This window comes from Mixophyes fleayi, chromosome 6 (genome assembly GCF_038048845.1).
Source record: "Mixophyes fleayi isolate aMixFle1 chromosome 6, aMixFle1.hap1, whole genome shotgun sequence".
Classification (NCBI taxonomy): Eukaryota; Metazoa; Chordata; class Amphibia; order Anura; family Limnodynastidae; genus Mixophyes; species Mixophyes fleayi.
In genome coordinates, this window is record NC_134407.1 from 122,795,193 (window position 1) to 122,814,075 (window position 18,883).

The window sequence follows — 18,883 nt, forward strand, 5'->3', positions numbered from 1 at the left end:
ACCATACATACAATTCAGAAAAAAACATTTAACTGGTAAGTAACCAATATAGATGCAAAGGATAATAATACACACGCTTCATACAAGTGTAATGGTCTGCAGCTAGACAGGTGGAATACACATCTATACAAAACACAAGTCTGTGATGTGCGGATACCGCACCACGTGGGACTGGTACAAGCATCACAAATTTACATACACACGCCCCCCCAGGTTGAGGAAGTATCGGAGGATTGTTGTGGATCGGTCGGAAGTTTATACACACTACACAACGGAAACGAGATTGGAACCAAGACATTGAACAGTACGACCGACCAAATGAGGCGACAATCGTCCATTTGGGCAGACTTTCGACCATCGTGTCCCTACACACACTGACCAAACTTTCGAACGAGTGGTCGTATGTCGGCTGGTTGAGCCGTTTATTGGACAGAAACCCTGTAGTGTGTACCCAGCATTAGTGGCAATTGGTTCCTTCAACTTTTCTACATTATTTTGGAGCTGAAGGGAAAATGGGGTGTATTTTTATGGCTTCAAGTCCCATGGATTTCTACATAAGTTTACATCTTTAGTTACAAGATTTGTTTCCCTTAATGAGAGCTCCTAGTCTAGGTAAGGGGAGATGTTGTATTTTCAGTGGCAAAGTAAACGATATGGGAGTTCCCACTTATATTTTCTAATATAAAGTAAAGCATCTTGTGAAAGTGTGGTACAGATAAACATTGGGCTGCATTTATGAAAATATACCACACTGAAGAAAATTGTTAGTTATCTCTAAATTTCCAATAAAGTATACATATTTATGAAGTTGAAAAACAAATGTAAGTACATAATTTAGAACCAATGGTCAAATCATGACTAAGTGCCTTTTTTGCTCATAGATTAAAATGTCAACAGAAAATAACCATTCCAGTGTGCTACCAAAAGAGATTCAAATTAATAATAAAAACCATAAACCCACTAAAATATACACTTCTTAGACAAATAAACATTATTTGTGTTGAAATTGAGGCATGGCCTTTAAGAAACGTATCCTTATTTACAGGCAGTACTTGAAATGCACAAGCTTTCTTCAAACATTTTTGTTATCCAGTCGGCAGATGGATTTGTTTCCTCAGTGTCATATCATATTGATTTAAATATCTGTTTTTACAGAACTTTGGTCAAAAATGAGTTGAGAAGTCAAATAAAGTGTATTCTGAAGGGTCTCCTAAACCTAAAATGTGAGTTGTCTTAAATAGAATTTAAAAAAAAAATCTTATAGCATCCCAAATATGCATCACAGGTGTATGTGTGTGTGTATATAATATATATATATATATATATATATATATATATATATATATATATATACACACACACACACACACATTTTCATTTACCACAATTATTTCTAAATCTATTAAATTACACTTAAAGTTTTATTATGGAAGATATTATGCATTTGGTTATATACCCAACTGCATGTTATCATTTGTCTTTGTGAACTTTTACATATGCATACTTTCAAACCTTTTGGACTCTTAAAAAGAGATTACATATTGGCATTCAACATTAATAAACTCCATCCAAATTACTGCAACCTGTGTACAACTTAAATGTATTTTTCATTTGTGGTCATTATATAGGGAAGTGTAAGTACATTGTGGAAAAAAAAAATCTATGATTTGTTATTAGAATTGCTTTCACACAATGCAAGGGGTGCAAATTAGTTTATTATTTTGCATATAAGGAAAATGCTGGCTGCTTTTTCCTGTAGCACACACATAGCTTTATTTTTACACTGAAATTTAAAGTTGATCTAGGACATGTCCTACCCCAACTACAAAACTGCCCCACATTTTTCATTTACCTCTCCCCTCCCAACACAACATGGTTTTGCCAAGGTGCAAATTTATTCTTTTTATACTTTGCTCTACTTAGTGACTCAAGACCAATATGAGCAACCCCAGAAAGTTTACCCAAACTTTACAGTATTTGTTCTTTTGAGGCTAGAGATACTAAATATGTGCACTTATACATGCTCTGACTCTGTAGGGCAGGGAAAAAAAAAAGTGACAAAATAAATATAATAAATAAAATTGTGCAGCAACAGGAACATAGCTTACATATTTTATACTTTTTTTTTTCCCTGCCCTACAATGTTCCTGTTGCTGCACAATTTTATTTATTATATTTATTTTGTCACTTTTTTTTTTCCTGGGGAACACGGACTTGAGCCAGTTCTAATATACACCGCTAGCAATAGTTTATTATTGCAAGTGATCATATATTGCTGTAGTGCGTGAGAGACAGAGTTTGTGTCATGGAGACATCATCACGAGGTTCCACCTCCAAGTTCGGCAACATGTTGAACACTATGGGCCTGATTTTGAGTTCGCAGCGAAGCCAAGAGAAGGAGCTAATTTGCACCTGGACAAACCATGTTACAATGCAAGAGGTACAAGTTGGCTTATTTTTTGCACGCAAGGAAAACTGGCTGGTTTTTCATGTAACAAACAAATACTTGATAGCTTTATTTTTATACTTACATTAAAGTTTATCTATGACATACCGTTTCCCAACTATAAATCTATATAATAGCAACATGGACAATTGAAGGTCTGGGTTTCTCTTGAGTACATGTCTTTTAGCCATATCATTTGCACCAGCTACAGGGTAGGTGTAAATTAGTGTAAGTGCTGACTGATAGTGATATCTACCACAGCATAGTCTGTGTATTAAAACGTACATGCATCTGTGCCCCTAACTAGCACAGAATATGTGTATGTAAGATGAACTATAAAAATGCATTGTATGTACAGTACACATTAAGATCATCCTGGTGTGTATGTAATTACTATTAAAAGAAATGAAAAATATATTTTTGTGCATGTGTTCTGATAGTACTTTATATTGCACATATGCATGTGCGTATCCTGCACTCTGTTCTGTTTGTCTATATACGACAAGTAACATTTAACCAGAACATACTTGTACCCAGATTCAAATGGAAATGTATCTGCTTGTTTTGTTTGTTTGTTTTTTAAACGCAAGTTGCATGCAGGTTGCGTTTGAACATTAATCAGGGCCTATGTTTTATTGCTCACATGATGTGGAACCAAAGGAAACTATTTCTTGTAATGCTACTGGAACCAGAGTAACAGCCAGTGCCAGCCTAGCTAAAGTTTAGTAGGTAAGCAGTAAAAAGTACCTACCCTCGTAGTTTATAAGACCTATATATACCTGCCTACGATGTGTGTGTATATATATATATATATATATATATATATATATAAAATATATACACCAAAATATCACAGGTAAGGGGTACTAAGCTGTAGCTCCCAATACCTGGGTTCAAATATTGGAAAGTTACTATATGTCTATATAAAAATGTTTTTGATTGTCTGCACAAACCTCCTTGTATTTCCAATGCGTGTCTACCTCTTAATATTCTATGTGGGTATATATAAGGGGTGCCTTCCCAGAGTTAGAGAATATGTCATGGCATAAGACTGCAAAGGAAGGAAAAAAAAGTCTGTCATGGAGGCACTCTTATTTGGTCCAAACTAATCTATTAAATCTTAAACTTTATTACTATTGTTATTCAAATTAATACATATGCTTTATAAAATGTTGATTTAAAACAATAGAATATAAAGTACATATAGAAATGTGAATTAAAACGATTGTAAAATACAACTTTTATGGGTCTGTTGCTCAATGTTATCTGTGTATTATATTTGTTTATATTCTAACAGGTATTATACACCTTTTTAATAATACCTTTTAACCTTTGTTAAAGAGTTTATTATATGTTATAGAGTTTATTTGCCCTTCTTTTAGCTAGAAATAAATTTTCTTTCCCATATAGTGTAATGTATTAATGTCAATATTTAGACCTCAATTGTGTTATTTCATGTTATTGGTTTCAAAATCCCTGACTTTTCTGAATGGATTGGTTAGCCTGAAGTAGCGGGGATATACTGGTACAGTGTTACTTAAGAGAAAATTACTGCATTATAGATCAGTGGAATAAATGTTAGATGTGATGGTTCTTTGAATAATAGAATTGCAATAATTTTAACAGCTCAAATGAAATTAATCTCACAGAGATAGGGGAAGAAAATGAGCATTCTACACTAACTGTGCAACAATGCTCAGTTTTTAGTTTGCTGTTTCAGCATCTGTTCATCTGCTTACTTTGCTCAATTGTGATTGCTGTTGCCACATCTGTGTGTCTTCTAGACCCTCTACATCCAACTGTCAGTATCCTGGACCTTGTCATCTCAGAGCTGCATAAACTGCCTACTCTATTATCCACAGCCAGGGTTTGATAAAGCATCTTTTAGCTCCTCCATTGCCTTACAAAATTTGAAATCATTGTTCCTTCCACTAATTTATTACCTTGTGTAGCTAATGCACATTTATTCACGTCTCTCATACAGGCACCTACTCGATTTACACTTTCTCCTATTCACTTTCACTCCCCTCTCCATCATCCTATTTCTCCCTACTCTTATTATTATTTCCCCTTCACTACTTCCCTTCTCGTTAGTCTACACACATGAACTGTTTTGTTTCCTGCACCCACCACACTTGTCAACCTTCATAAACAGAAAGAAACTTCACATCCACAAATCATCCATGCATGTCTTTTTTCTCACTCTGCTCCTTCTAATGGTTGCTGGTAACATCTCCCCTAAACCTGGGCCCTGAACAAACCCTACAATCTGTTAAAACTTCTCGCTCCACCCCAAAATTTCCATCCCCCGGTACTTCCTATCAAACCAACTTTATCCACATATCTAAACTACCTTCTCTTCCCTTCTCCTGTGCACTTTGGAATTCCAGATCTGTTTGAAACATTTCTAAATTCCTCATCCTCCTTGCCATTGGCTCACCTCTAACACTACAACCCTTGCAGCTACTCCTATCCCCCATAGGAGAGCACTGCAAGGGTTGTAGACTCTCCATCAGCACTCTCCCAGACCTGGAAACAGACAAGGTGGTGGAGTAGGCATTCTACTTTCATCAAGCTGCACCTTCCAAGTCATACCTTCTGAACCCTCACTCTTATTTTCATTCTTTGATCTCCACTCCATCTATTTTATCCTCTACACCTTCATGTTACTGACATTTATCGCACACAGGTACAGTTTCCAAATTCCTTGACACCTTTGCAGCTTGGCTCATTTATTTCCTTTACTTTGATCTTCCTACTGTCATACTAGGCTATTTCAAAATTCCCATTGATAATTCCACTGTCTCTTCTGCCACTAAAGTTCTTTCACTTCCCCCTTTAGTCTCTCCCGGTGGTCCTCATCTTCCACCCACTGTCATAGATAGTCCATTGACCTTATCTTCCCCTGCTACTGCTCCATCTCTAGATTCTTCAACTTGGCCTTCCCACTTTCCAAACACAACCTACTTTCATTCAGCCTTGCCTTGCCTTATGTCCTCCCCCTGAAGCCAAATCCACAAATATATAGTGACACCTAAGTACTCTTAACCAAATTCACTTCTCATTTTCACTAAAACTACTTTCTTTGTGACTGCATTATCCTTTCTACAACAAAACACTCACTTCAGCCCTAGAAAATACAGTTCCAGCTACCACATACAGTCTCTGGCGATCAAACTGTAGCACACCAAATAGATGCTACCTACAAAAGTGCTCCCGCACTGTCCTTTCAATAGACCAATAAACGTACTCAAAATCTCTAATATCCACCAAGTCATCTAACCCCTGTCGCCTCTTTGCCACCTTTAACTCAATTCTCTGCCCACCGGCACCACCTCCTTCACCCACAGGCCTTGATTTTGCCACCTAAATCAACACTGATTGTTAAATTTGGCAGGAGGAAATATCTTGTCACACTCCACTCACCTACACGCCCCAGTCCACCCTCAATTCATTCTCTGCAGTAATTGAAAACAAAGTCTCTGCACTAATCTCAAAATTTCATCCTACCACGCCCTAAACATTTCACTAAAACTGCTCTCAAATAGGTAGTAAATTATTTACTTACTGCAAATCCTTAAACTGGCTCACTGTGTCCTTCAGAATACAATTGAAATTACTCACCTTTACATACAAAGCCTTCAACAACACCACCACCCCTTCATACATCTCCTATTAAAATGCTGTCCCTTCCGCCTTCTTAGATTTTCCTCTGGTATGCTCCTTGTCTCGTCTCTGTTAACCATCTCACTCCCACCTGTAATTCTTCCTCTGTGCTGCTACCCACTTATGGCATTCTGGAATTCTCTACCATGCCTAATAAGGCTTTTCCACAGAATTCAAATCTTTAGACACTTTTTTTTTTGGGGGGGGGTTTGCGCTTACCTTATCCCTGATGATACTACTAACAGTAATACATCCCCACAACTGTCCTAATCTCCACTCTGAGCTACACTTGCTCCTCTTGTTTCAGCTGTGCCCTCTTCCACTTAGAATGTAAGCTGTCAAATGAGCAGGTTTCTCTATACCCTTTTGTTTTCATGTCTGCATTTATTTTTTCTAGCTTGTTTGTCCTTGGTTGATGTATGTCCTATTTACCTACTGTGCAGCACTGCAAAGCACTGTGACATCTTACAAATCTATGATGATAATATTGTTACATTTTAAATGTTCATTTACCTTTTACTCTTAACTCAAGACAGACTTCTTACCATCAAAGTCAACTCGTCCATCTCCATTAAGGTCTACATCATGAATAATCTCCTGGACTTCACTGGGATTCAGAGGTTCTCCTAAGAAACTCTGGGCAGCATCTCGTAACTCTAGTCCACTGATATGGCCATCTCCATTCACATCAAACTGGGAGAGATTGCAAAAATATGAGTAAAATATCTCACTCTGAATTACAGTGGAATTTGCTTTTCAAGACGAGTACAAAAATGAAATAATGATGTTATATATTTAGTATAACTAAAATCATTGAGGAAACCTATTAACAGACCTGTATGTTGTACAACTGCATCATACAAGAAAACTGATTGGGCTAGTGAAAAGCCTACTGTGAAGTATAAAGGAACCTTTGAAGTGCACATGTTTTTGCTTTGTATAGATCATGATATTTATCAGGCATATGTATTCTTTGAGTAATCTGTTGAACAAGCTTGTGCCCTCTAAAACAGTGTTTGAATAGCACCTTGTGTAGGTTTCATTAGTCTGTTATCAAATTAATTAGTATTAAATAAAATGTAAGCAAATATTCATGTTTTCAATAATGTGCTAATAAGACTATATGAAGGCCTGTTCCACTGTATAATAAGCAACTAAAGGTCTGCACCACACCAGAAAAACATCTCGCCTGTCTTAAAGGGGACAAGACCGCATCAAAACAGACCACATATTGCGCAGAAAGTATAGTCATGGCCAATATGTTTTAAGAATGACACAAGTATTAGTTTTCACAAAGTTTACTACTTCATTGTTTTTAGACCTTTTGTCAGATGTTGCTATGGTATACTGAAGTAAAATTACAAGCACTTCATAAGTGTCAAAGGCTTTTATTGACAAATATATTAAGTTTATGCAAAGAGTCTATATTTGCATTGTTAACCCTTCTTTTTGAAGACCTCTGCATTTCGCCCTGGCATGCTGTCAATCAACTTCTGAGCAACATACTGACTGATGGCCGCCCATTCTTGTCTAATCAATGCTTGGAGTTTGTCAGAATTTGTCGTTTTTTGTTTGTCCACCTGCCTCTTAAAGATTGACCACAAGTTCTCAATGGGATTTAGGTCTGGGGAGTTTCCTGGCCATGGACCCAAAATTTTGATGTTTTGATCCCCGAGCCACTTAGTTATCACTTTTGCCTTATGGCAAGGTGCTCCATCATGTTGGAACAGGCAGTATTCGTCACCAAACTGTTCTAGAATGGTTGGGAGAAGTTGCTCTTGGATTATTATTATAATTATTATCCTTTATTTGTTAGGCGCCACAAGAGTTCCGCAGCGCCGTACAATGCACAAACAATAGACAGTACAGGGTAAAATATTACTGAGCAGTAAACAAAAATACCAAAACTTCGGAAGCTCCAAGCAGGCTGATGCAGGAAAGATGGAGCAGAAGAGTAGGTAAGGACACAGGAGGGAAAAGGGCCCTGCTCGAATGAGCTTACATCTTAAGGGAGGGTGAACAAGACTCAGGTACAAAGGGGGCCAGATGATGTAAAGGAGAGAAGAGGGGACGGGAGGAGGGAGAGGAGAGCGGGTTAGGAGGAAGGATGGTAGGCTTTGAGGAACAGGTGGGTTTTTAGTACCCGTTTGAAGGAGCTTAAAGTGGGAGAGAGACGGACGGAGCGAGGGAGGTCATTCCAGTGAAGGGGGGCTGCTCGGGAGAAGTCTTGGATTCTGGAATGGGAAGAGGTGATTAGAGTGGAGGAGAGACGACGGTCATTGGCCGAGCGCAGGGAGCGGGCAGGAGTGTGAATGGAGAGGAGGTTGGAGATGTAGGGAGCAGTAGTCTGGGAGAGTGCCTTGTATGTGGTGGTCAGGAGTTTGAAGATAATTCTATAGAGGATGGGGAGCCAGTGTAGGGCAAGGCAGAGAGGGGAAGCAGAGGAGGAGCGACGAGAGAGGAAGATGAGTCTGGCAGCCGCGTTCAGAACAGAGCGGAGGGGGAGGCCGGTGAGAAGGAGGTTGCAGTAGTCGAGGCGTGAGATAATGAGAGCGTGAATGATGGTTTTGGTTGCATCCTGAGAGAGGAAAGGTCGGATGCGGGCAATGTTGCGAAGTTGAAAGCGACAGGCTTGGGCAAGGGATTGAATGTGGGGGGTAAAGGAGAGAGAGGAGTCGAAGGTAACGCCCAGGCAGCGAAGTTGGGTGACAGAGGAAATGGAGGTGTTGTTGACAGTGATAGAGAGGTCATGGTGGAAGGGGAGCCTGGGGGGAGGAAAGACAATTATTTCAGTTTTAGAGATGTTAATTTTGAGAAAGCGCGAGGACATCCAGGAGGAGATGGCCGAGAGGCAGTCGGATACACGAGAGAGAAGGGAGGGGGAGAGATCGAGCGAGGAGATGTAGAGTTGGATGTTGTCAGCGTAAAGGTGATACTGAAGACCAAAGGAGGAGATGCGAGCATCAAGGGAGGAGGTATAGAGTGAAAATAGAAGAGGGCCGAGAAAAGAGCCCTGAGGGACTCCCAACAGGGAGAGGGGAGGGGGTGGAGGAAGAGCCAGATGTGGATACAGAGAAGGAGCGGTTCGCAATGTATGAGGTGAACCAGGCGAGGACAGACCCAGATAGGCCGAGAGAGAGAAGAGTTTGTAGCAGGAGGGGGTGGTCAACGGTGTGGAAGGCCGCAGAGAGGTCGAGGAGGATGAGTAGGGAGAAGTGACCCTTGGATTTGGCTAATAAGAGGTCATTGGTAACTTTCGCCAGGGCAGTTTCAGTGGAGTGGAGGGGGCGGAAGCCTGATTGGAGAGGGTCGAGGAGGGAGTAGTCTGAGAGGTGTTTGGAGAGGCGGCTGTAGACAATCCTCTCAAGTATTTTGGAGGCATAGGGGAGAAGTGAGATAGGGCGATAGTTAGCAGGGGAAGAGGGGTCAAGATTAGGTTTTTTGAGGATGGGAGAGATAAGAGCATGTTTGAATGAGGAGGGGACTACTCCAGAGGAGAGTGAAAGGTTAAAGAGGTGAGCGAGGTAAGAGCAAGCAGTGGAAGAGAGAGCGAAGGAGGCGAGAGGGGATAGGGTCGAGAGGACAGGTGGAGAGGAGAGAATAGAATAAGTGAGCGAACTTCTTCACCCGAGGTGGGGCAGAAGGAGCACCAGGGTTGGATGTTGGGGGGAGGAGGCGGGAAAAGGGGGAAGAGCGGGATGGGAGGAGGAGATGTTGAGTCTGATGGCCTCGATTTTGGAAGTGAAAAAGGTGGCGAGGTCAGAGGCAGAGAGGGAAGGCGGGATGGGAGGGGGGGTGGAGAGAGGAGGGAGTTGAAGGTGGCAAAGAGACAGCGAGGATTGGAGGAGTGAGAAGAAATGAGGGACTTAAAGAAGGATTGTTTAGCAAGGGAGAGGGCGGAGCAGAATGAGGTGAGGATAAATGTAAAATGGAGGAAGTCGGCCAGGGAGCGAGATTTTCTCCAGAGGCGTTCAGCAGTGCGAGAGCACTTTTGGAGGAAGCGGGTAAGGTTGGAGTGCCAGGGTTGGGGAATGAGGCGGCGCTGGCGGATTGAGGAGGCCGGGGCAATAGCATCAAGGGCAGTAGTGAGGGAAAGGTTGTAGAGAGAGGACGCCTGGTCAGGGCAGGTCAGGGAGGGAAGAGGTGAGAGGAGAGTTTCAAGAGAGGAGGAGAAAGTGGTAGGGTCAATAGCATCAAGGTTGCACCTAGTAAAGGTAGATTTTGGTGAGGTGGGAGCTTGGCAGGAGGAGAGAGTGAAGGAGAGGAGATGGTGGTCAGAGAGTGGGAAGGGAGAATTAGAGAAGTCGGAGAGGTCACAGAGATGAGAGAAGACGAGGTCCAAGGCATGACCATGAGAGTGGGTGGGAGAGGAGGTCCACTGAGTGAGGCCTAGTGAGGAGGAGAGGGCGAGAAGTTTGATGGTGGCGGGGTCAGAGCAGTTGTCGATGGGGATGTTAAAGTCGCCAAGTATGATGGATGGAAGGTCGGAGGAAAGGTAGTGAGGGAGCCAGGCAGCGAAGTTGTCAAGGAAGAGGGAAGTAGGGCCAGGGGGACGGTAGATGACAGAGACGCGGAGGTGGATGTGGGGAGAAGAGACGGATGGAATGAACTTCAAAGGAGGAGAAAGAGAGGGAAGGTATGGTGGGAATGACCCGAAAGGTGCAGCTAGGGGATAGGAGGAGGCCCACTCCACCTCCCGGACGCCCATCAGGTCTGGTGGAGTGGGTGAAGGAGAAACCCCCGTAGGAGAGAGCAGCAGGTGAGACGGTATCAGAGGAGGAAAGCCAGGTTTCAGTGATGGCGAGGAGGTTAAGAGAGTTGGAGATGAAGAGGTCGTGGATGGAGGGGAGTTTGTTGCAGATGGACCTGGAGTTCCAGAGGGCACATGAGAAGGGGAGGGAGGGAAGAGGGGAGATTCGGATAAGATTGTCAGGGTTGATGGAGCGAGGCGGAGGATGAGAGATGGGGTAGTGAGAGTAGGGGCCAGGAAGGTGGCGAGGGGAGAGGATGGGTATAGGAGCTGAGCGGGGCGGCATGGTGAGACAGGGAAGCCGGGGGCAATACAGGAGAGACGGAGAGGACAGGTTATGGAGGCAGAGGCAGGAGCACCAGAGGCACCCAGAAGAGGATGCACGAGGGTGGAGGTTTCAATGAAGACGAGGAAAAAAACAGTAGAAGGGGACAAAATTGAACAATAGGACAATAGGGTACAGCAATAGTGAGTGTAGGGCAGGGCAGAGCAAGAGGACAATCAGTGAATACACTGGAGAAGCAGAGCAAAAACAATAATCAGGTAAAGCTAGATGAAATACAATACAATATAATACAATAAAATCAGCGTAGATATCAAAGAGAGAGTTCACCAGTGCAACCAGAGCTTGAGTGTTCACGGGAGCAGGAAGGGTGTCCACGGGAGCAGAGGAGGCCAGCGGAGGGTGGATGGACAAGTCCCAGAGGTCCCAGGAACAGAGATCAGCAGCAGGGAGGAGAACGTGTCCAGGATGGTGTCCAGGATGACCAGGAAGCGTGTCCACGGGAGCAGGGCTGGGATGCAAGTCCACGGGAGCAGAGGAGGCCAACGGAGGGTGGATGGACAAGTTCCAGGGGTCCCAGGCACAGAGATCAGCAGCAGGGAGGAGAACGTGGAGGACCGACAGAGGCAAGCCAGGCCGGAGGAGGAGGAAGGAGGAGCAGAGACCAGACCAGGAGGCTGGAGTGGAGGCCGAATCACGGAGGCAGCATGAGGCTGGAACAGGAGGCCGATGACGGTGGACGGTCCAATCGGAGAGTGGGCGACAAGCAGGAGACCGCAATGTGTGCAGCGAGTAGGAGAGACAGACGAGGTATCAGGAGACAGGCTGGCGGCATCAAGGCATCAGGAGCCGGGACAGCTGGAGGCGGCAGGAGACACATGCGAGGAATCAGGCGCCAGGCTAACGGCATCAAGGCATCAGGAGCCGGGACAGCTGGAGGCGGCAGGACCAGAGAGACCAGTTCATAGAAGAGACCGGAGCGGAGCCCAGCTGAGAGGTAGGCCGAAGCCGCGGCCTGTAGTGGATGGAGTTGGCGGCGGCCGGAAGTCCCAGAGCAACGGAAGTCGGCAGGATCAGGCTACAGCTTCAGATACATCTCGGCGGCCGAGAGAGGAGCAGAGGAGGCCAGGCGGTTGTTTGGATGGCCCTCAGTTGAAGAGACCAGCTCGATGGAGGGCCGAAGCCGAGGTCTGCAGTAGCTGGAGGCGGCGGCAGCAGCCGGGAGTCAGGCAGGGAGGAAGAGGACGAAGCCATGGAAGAGGTCAGAGGAAGGCAGCGTGGAGAGGCATCCCAGGTAAGAAATACAAGCCCAGATGGATGATTCAAGTAGGGCTCCAGCGGGAGCGCTCAGCAGACACGTCTGCTCACCACGAGGATCAATAGCTAGTTGGATGATGTTTTGGTATCATTCTTTATTCATGGCTGTGTTCTTAGGCAAAATTGTGAGTGGGGTTAACACTGCAAATATTGACTCTGCATAAACTTAATGTAATTCTCAATAAAAGCCTTTGACATTTATGAAATGCTTGTAATTTTACTCCAGTCTACCATAGCAACCTCTGACAAAAAGGTCTAAAAACACTAAAGATGCTCACTGACCCCCGTGTTTTGGCTTTCGATCTGGATTACCGTCGTGTTTTGGTTTTGCCAAACCGCCATTGCGTGTTTTGGTTTTCTTTTGCTCTTTTGTTCAAAAATCAATGTTTTTGGTCATAAAAGAACCAAATTTAATGCTCCACTTGTTTCTTGGATAAGTAATGTAGTTGTAAAGCTAATAAATTATCAAAAAAAATAAGTTTAATTCCTGGTAGGTAGGCCTTCATTAATTCTACACACAAACCAGATTGTCTCCCTCTCCATCTATGCATATTGGCAATGCAGCCATCGTCTTTGGATGTATATTACACCCTACACTTATAGTTAAATAAAGGCAGTTTGGTTTCTGTCTCTATAGGCCCCCCTCCACTTGTCGAAAATACCAAAAAATTCAGCCGTTCTAGATTGTACAATATTAAGAGAAATGGACAAAGCCAGTTTGGGGTCACTCTGTGTATGACATCCTACCCTTAAGGAGAAATTGCCCAAACAGCAGCCTTTCAAGACGGTACGTGATATGGAAATGCCCCAAGTCCCTTTCCTCTTTGGGGGTAGATTGCACCCTACACTTAAATAGAAAGTTTTAAAAAGAGGTTATCGTCATCATCTTCAGCTTCATCCTCACCCTCATCAGTGTGTACGTCATCATCACAGACTATCAATTCATCGCCGCTTGAATCCGCCATTAGAGAACAGTCAGTGCCTGGAAGTCTTTGATGGTGAAGGCCTTCCTCGTGGAAGATGTAGTTCATTTTTATAAACATCATTTTCTCAACATTTTTGGGAAGTAACCTTCTACGGCGATCACTGACTAAGTTCCCTGCTGTGCTGAACACTTGTTCAGAGTACACACTGGAGGGTGGGCAGCTTAAGTATTGCAAAGCAAGTTTGTACATGGGTTTCCAAATTGCCTGCTTTTCTTCCCAGTAAGGAAAGGGACTGTCTGACATTTCCAAATCAATTACCTCTTGAAAATAATCCTCCATCCTTTGCATGTTAATACTCATATTGGATGGAGTTATGGGCAAGGTCACACATTTTTTTTAAAAAAATCCTTCAAACCAGCCCAGATGTTAAACTGTTATTGTCTGCCCTCTGCTTCTTCCCTGCTTTTTTTTTAAAAATTAAATTTTTTACGAGCAGCAGCTGCTTGAGAAACTAAAGGAGGACACGTCGGCAAGCCAAGGCCCAGTTCAGCGGACAACTTGCTGAGCAATAGCTCCTTGCAAAAGTTCACATCTCGTTGATCTTGAAGCAAAGACTCAATGTAGGTCTTAAACCTTGGATCAAGCACAGTGGCCAAAACGTAGTGATCCGAGTTCAAGATCTTAATATCTCAAGGATCATTGTGAAGCGAATTAAATACTTGATCGACAAGGCCAACATACTTTGCGGAATTGCTTGCTTTCATCTCCTCCTTCAGTTTATCAAGCTGCTTTTCCAATAGTCTAATTAAAAGAATGACTTGGCTCAAACTAGCAGAAGCTGCACTCACTTCACATGTCAAAACTTCAAATGGTTTCAGCACCTTGCACAGCACTGAAAGGATTCCCCACTGTGCAAGAGTGAAATACATCCCCCCTCCTTTCCCAATGTCATGGCTTGTGCAATACGCTTGGATGGCTTTGCGCTGTTCCTCCCTCCTCTGAAGCATGTACAGGGTGGAATTCCACCTAGTTACCACCTCTTGCTTAAGTTGGTAGCAGGGCAAGTTAAACTGCTCTTGGAGCTGCTGCAATCTCCTACAGGCTGTGGCAGAATGCCTGAAATTGCCTGAAATCTTACGGGCCACCGAAAGCATTTCCTACACCTCACGGTTATTTTGTAGGAAGCTCTGCACCACCAAGTTGATGGTGTGAGCAAAACGGAATATGATGGAAATCACCCAGCTGTAATGTTCGCACTATATTGTTGGCATTATCAGAAATTACATATCCTGGGGAGAGTTCAAATGGTATAAGCCATGTATCAATCACATCTCTCAGTTTGCATAACAAATTGTCAGCTGTATGCCTGTTAGTGAAGCCGGTGATACAAAGAGTGTCCTGCCTGTGACAAATGTTACGTAGTGGTGTACATGCTCCCGCTGTTCCTGCTGGTGAAGGTGAATGACCAACCCAGTGGGCTGTCACAGTCATATAGTCTTTGGTTTGCCCACTTACACTTGTCCACATATCTGTGGCTAAGTGGACAGTGGGCAGAATGGCATTTTTCAGTGCAATCTCTACATTTGTACACACTTTTTGGTATAGTTGTGGAATAGCTTTACGGGAAAAATGGTGTCGCGATGGAATTCTGTAATGCAGACACAAAACCTCAACTGTAAAAAACCAGCTACATTTATTGTGGATATTGGACGCAGATCTAACACTAACATGGCAGACATGGCGTCTGTGATTCGCTTGGCGACTGGGTGACTGCTGTCATATTTGCTTCCCCTAGCAAATGATTGTTTCACAGTTAATTGTCGAAATGTAGGACTGCTCTTTTTCTTGGTCTTTCTCTGGGCTGACGATTCACCCTGCAGCAGTGGGACTAACGCTTTCTTCAGAGGAATCAATAATAGTGCAGGAGTCATCCAGCCTTAATAAGTGGGATGCAGGGCTAACTCCGAGCGCTACTGAGGATATTGATGAGAATGGTGTGGTGGGTGACCGGAGGATCCTAGCTGATGATGGAGTGCTTGTAATTTTTTTGGAAGAACTTTCAGCTTTTCCCAACACTTTGCCATGAACTCTCGTCCAATGGCGTAACATAGACGAGGTTCCAAGATGGTTAAGGTCCCTCCCTCGACTGACTGTGGCTTGACATACACTACAAATGGCTATACAATTGTTGTCTGGATTGGGGTAGAAATAATTCCACACATAAGTGGATTTTTTTGTTTTATGGCCAGGCATGACAATGGCCTTTTTCTGGTCACGTGCCAGAACTGCTGCCACTGGTGCAGGACTTACACAAACAACCTCATTCTCATCAACATCCTCCTTAGCGCCCTCGTCGCCTACACAAATCTCCCCCTCATCCTCTTCTATTTCCAATGTGGCATCCTCAATTTGTGTATCACCGGCTACACTCGGGCTGTTCAGGCACACAGCAGCAGAACTGCTGAAAGGGCCCCTCTTTATGGGTACACTAACAGAATGCTCACAATTAGACATACCACTGTTGGATGGACTCTCCACAGGAATTGGTGTCATTTCTGATTCAGAGCATACATTACCCTCTAATGCCTTAGTGTTATCTTGCAGCTCGGCTTTGACACGTAACAGTACTTGTGCACCACTTGTAGACTCGAAATTACTTGGTCTTGCTTGGTCACAAGTGACCGTACAAGAAGAAGGCTTGGTAACATTTTTGGATCTGCAACTAATAAAGAAAGGTGAAGGGCTTATTCTCTTTTTGCCACTGCGTGTGTAGAATGGCATGTTGGCAATTTTTTTTATCGGCAGTTAACTTTTCCTTTTACACTTCTTTTTCGCTTCAACACGGTAAAAATTTTTTGGGTGTGTGTTTTTTTGCCCGATTTCAAAAGACTATGTAGTTTGACATTGCCTTTCCCAGATGACGTACTGGGAACACTACCATCAGGACTGGTGCCAGAACCTGGTTGCTGATTCTGCTCATATGTGGACTGCTTTGAATCCATTATAACGAGGCCAAAGCACTTGTAGTGCTAAAAATTGTTTTAGATACTGCTGACAAATATGACTTTTGACAGCCAGAAAAATTACTGCAAAAGAATGGGGAATAAGGGACACCCCAAAAGCACCTCCTCTATCCTCCCCTTACTGCTGTAACAATTGGTATTAAGATTAGAATTTTAAAGAATAGAATCAATAATGTGTCCAATTATTGCCCTGTCCCTGCGCTGATATAGCCTGTGACCTACCCCTGCTCTCTCCCTCTGTCAAATGGCGATGGATTGCTGTGGAGGCTGGCATTTATGCTTTTCAAATCTCGCGAGAACCGAGCTCAGAAATACGAATACGTCACAATGACGTTTTGCCTCGATTTCGATTCCGAATGGGCAGGAGAGTACCGAGCGTGCTCGGCTCAGTACTCGGATAGGCTAAATTCAGATGGATTCGGATCTCGGGGAACCGAGCTCGCCCATCTCTAAAAAAACACTGAAGCAGAAAACTTTGTGAAAGCCAATATTTTGTGTCATTCTCAAAACTTTAGCTTCAAAGCTATTGATCCTCCTTGAAGTTCCTGATGATCCGATAAATGGTTGATTTAGGTGCAATCTTGCAAACAGCAATCTCCTTGCATGTGAAGCTTTTTTTGTGGAAGGCACGTGTTTCCTTTCAGATAACCATGGTTAACAGAAGAAGAACAATGATTTCAAGCACCACCCTTCTTTTAAAGCTTCCAGTCTGTTTTTCTAACTCAATCAGCATGAAAGAGTGATCTCCAGCCTTGTCCTCGTCAACACTCTACCCAGTGTTAACAAGAGAATCACTGACCTGATGTCAGCTGGTCCTTTTGTGGCAGGACTGAAATGCAGTGGAAATTTTATTTTTGGGATAAAGTTCATTGTCATGACAAAGAAGGACTTTGAAATTAATTGCAATTCATCTTAGCACTCTTCATGACATCCTGGAGTATATGCAAATTGCCATCATAAAAACTGAGGCAGCAGACTTATTGAAAAATAATATTTCATTCTCATGTTTCATTCTCAAAACTTTTGGCCCTGATTGTATACTGCATACTTGCCAACGCTCCCAGAATGTCCGGGAGACTCCTGAATTCTGGGTAGGTGTCCCAGAATCCCAGGATAGTTGGCAATTTTCCCGCATCTGCCCACTTCACTAGTGAAGCTGTAAAAAGACCCAAAACAGGCATCACAGGGGACGGGGCCATTCGCGAAGCCCCGGCACCTCCGCCCATACACTCCTCCTGCCCTCCAGGAGCTCTGGGACGTGGCCAATATAAAGTTTCCAAGTATGGTATACTGCTATGTAAATTATACAGATTTCTTGGACACATATCCAATAGTAATTTTGCATTCAAAGAATACTTTAGGGGATCGGAAATCTAGTCTTAGAACAAATAAAAGAAAAACACACAGATCTTATCTGGTTACAGGATTCCCACTCTCTGGAAACCCTCTTTAAGAAAGCTAATGAAATTTCCGAACCACCTTCTTAACACTATGGGGTGAGGGGAGGGTGGGGGGGGGGGGGGGGCTAATCTGCCTAATTACCAGCCCTCCAAACAGCTCACGCATATAGCCCCACAATTTTTTTTTTTTACATTGCTATATCGCTAGATTAATAAGCAATATGTGTTTCTTAACATCATGTAGCCTACATTTTTAAATTGCAAGCTTGTAAGGAAGGTCCTTTTAGATCTTTGTCTGTTTGTTAATACACAGTCTTATACTGTGTTCCCAACTGTAAAGTGCTGCACAGTTTGCTGGTGCTATATAAATAAATGCTTGTTTTTATTTAGTTTTTTACTTAAACCTTATACTCAATGATGAGCAAATGGGTTGTAGATGGAAAATGTACATAGAATGGGAGTTGTTAACATTAGCGTATTGTCTCACTTCTTTGAATGCAATCTTCAGCTCTCTTACTCCCACCATATTTTCTGTTTCCGCCAGCATCTTTGGACCAATTAGTTCCACAAAATCTTCAAAGTCCACACGGCCACCCACTGAAAAAGTGCAGACAGCAATATGAAAAAAAAAAAAGTAAGGCATAGTAGAGCCATGTAAATCGATTACAATAATATACAATTGAAAGTATCTCACGGTAGGAAACCTGCATTGTCATTTAAAAACTTTTTTTTTTATATTTTAGCCCTAGCTCAGTGTTTCTCAACCTTTTTTTTGTATTGCATACCCATGGTAAATGTTTGCTATGCGTCCCAAGGAATGTGCGTTGTTGGCAAGTGCCTCCTAATTGAATTTATTACAAGGAATCCCTTATTTGTAAAATGTTTACATATCATTCATTCCAATGCACTGAATTTAATATGCATTTAATTTACAGGTGCAAATACTCTTTTAATTTGTTAAGAAAGTTGAGAAACCCTGTTCTAGTTAAAATATTAAGACATAGTGACATAATGTAGAATATTTTCACACAGCATTTATAGATGTTATTCCTAAAAAATGATTTAAAAACAA

General features: G+C 42.9%; 1 pseudogene; it reads right to left on the reverse strand.

Annotated features, from left to right (window-relative positions):
• The window catches only part of LOC142161538 (calcium-binding protein 2-like), a 58,707-nt pseudogene that overhangs the window by 2,397 nt on the left and 37,427 nt on the right, over positions 1-18,883 (reverse strand).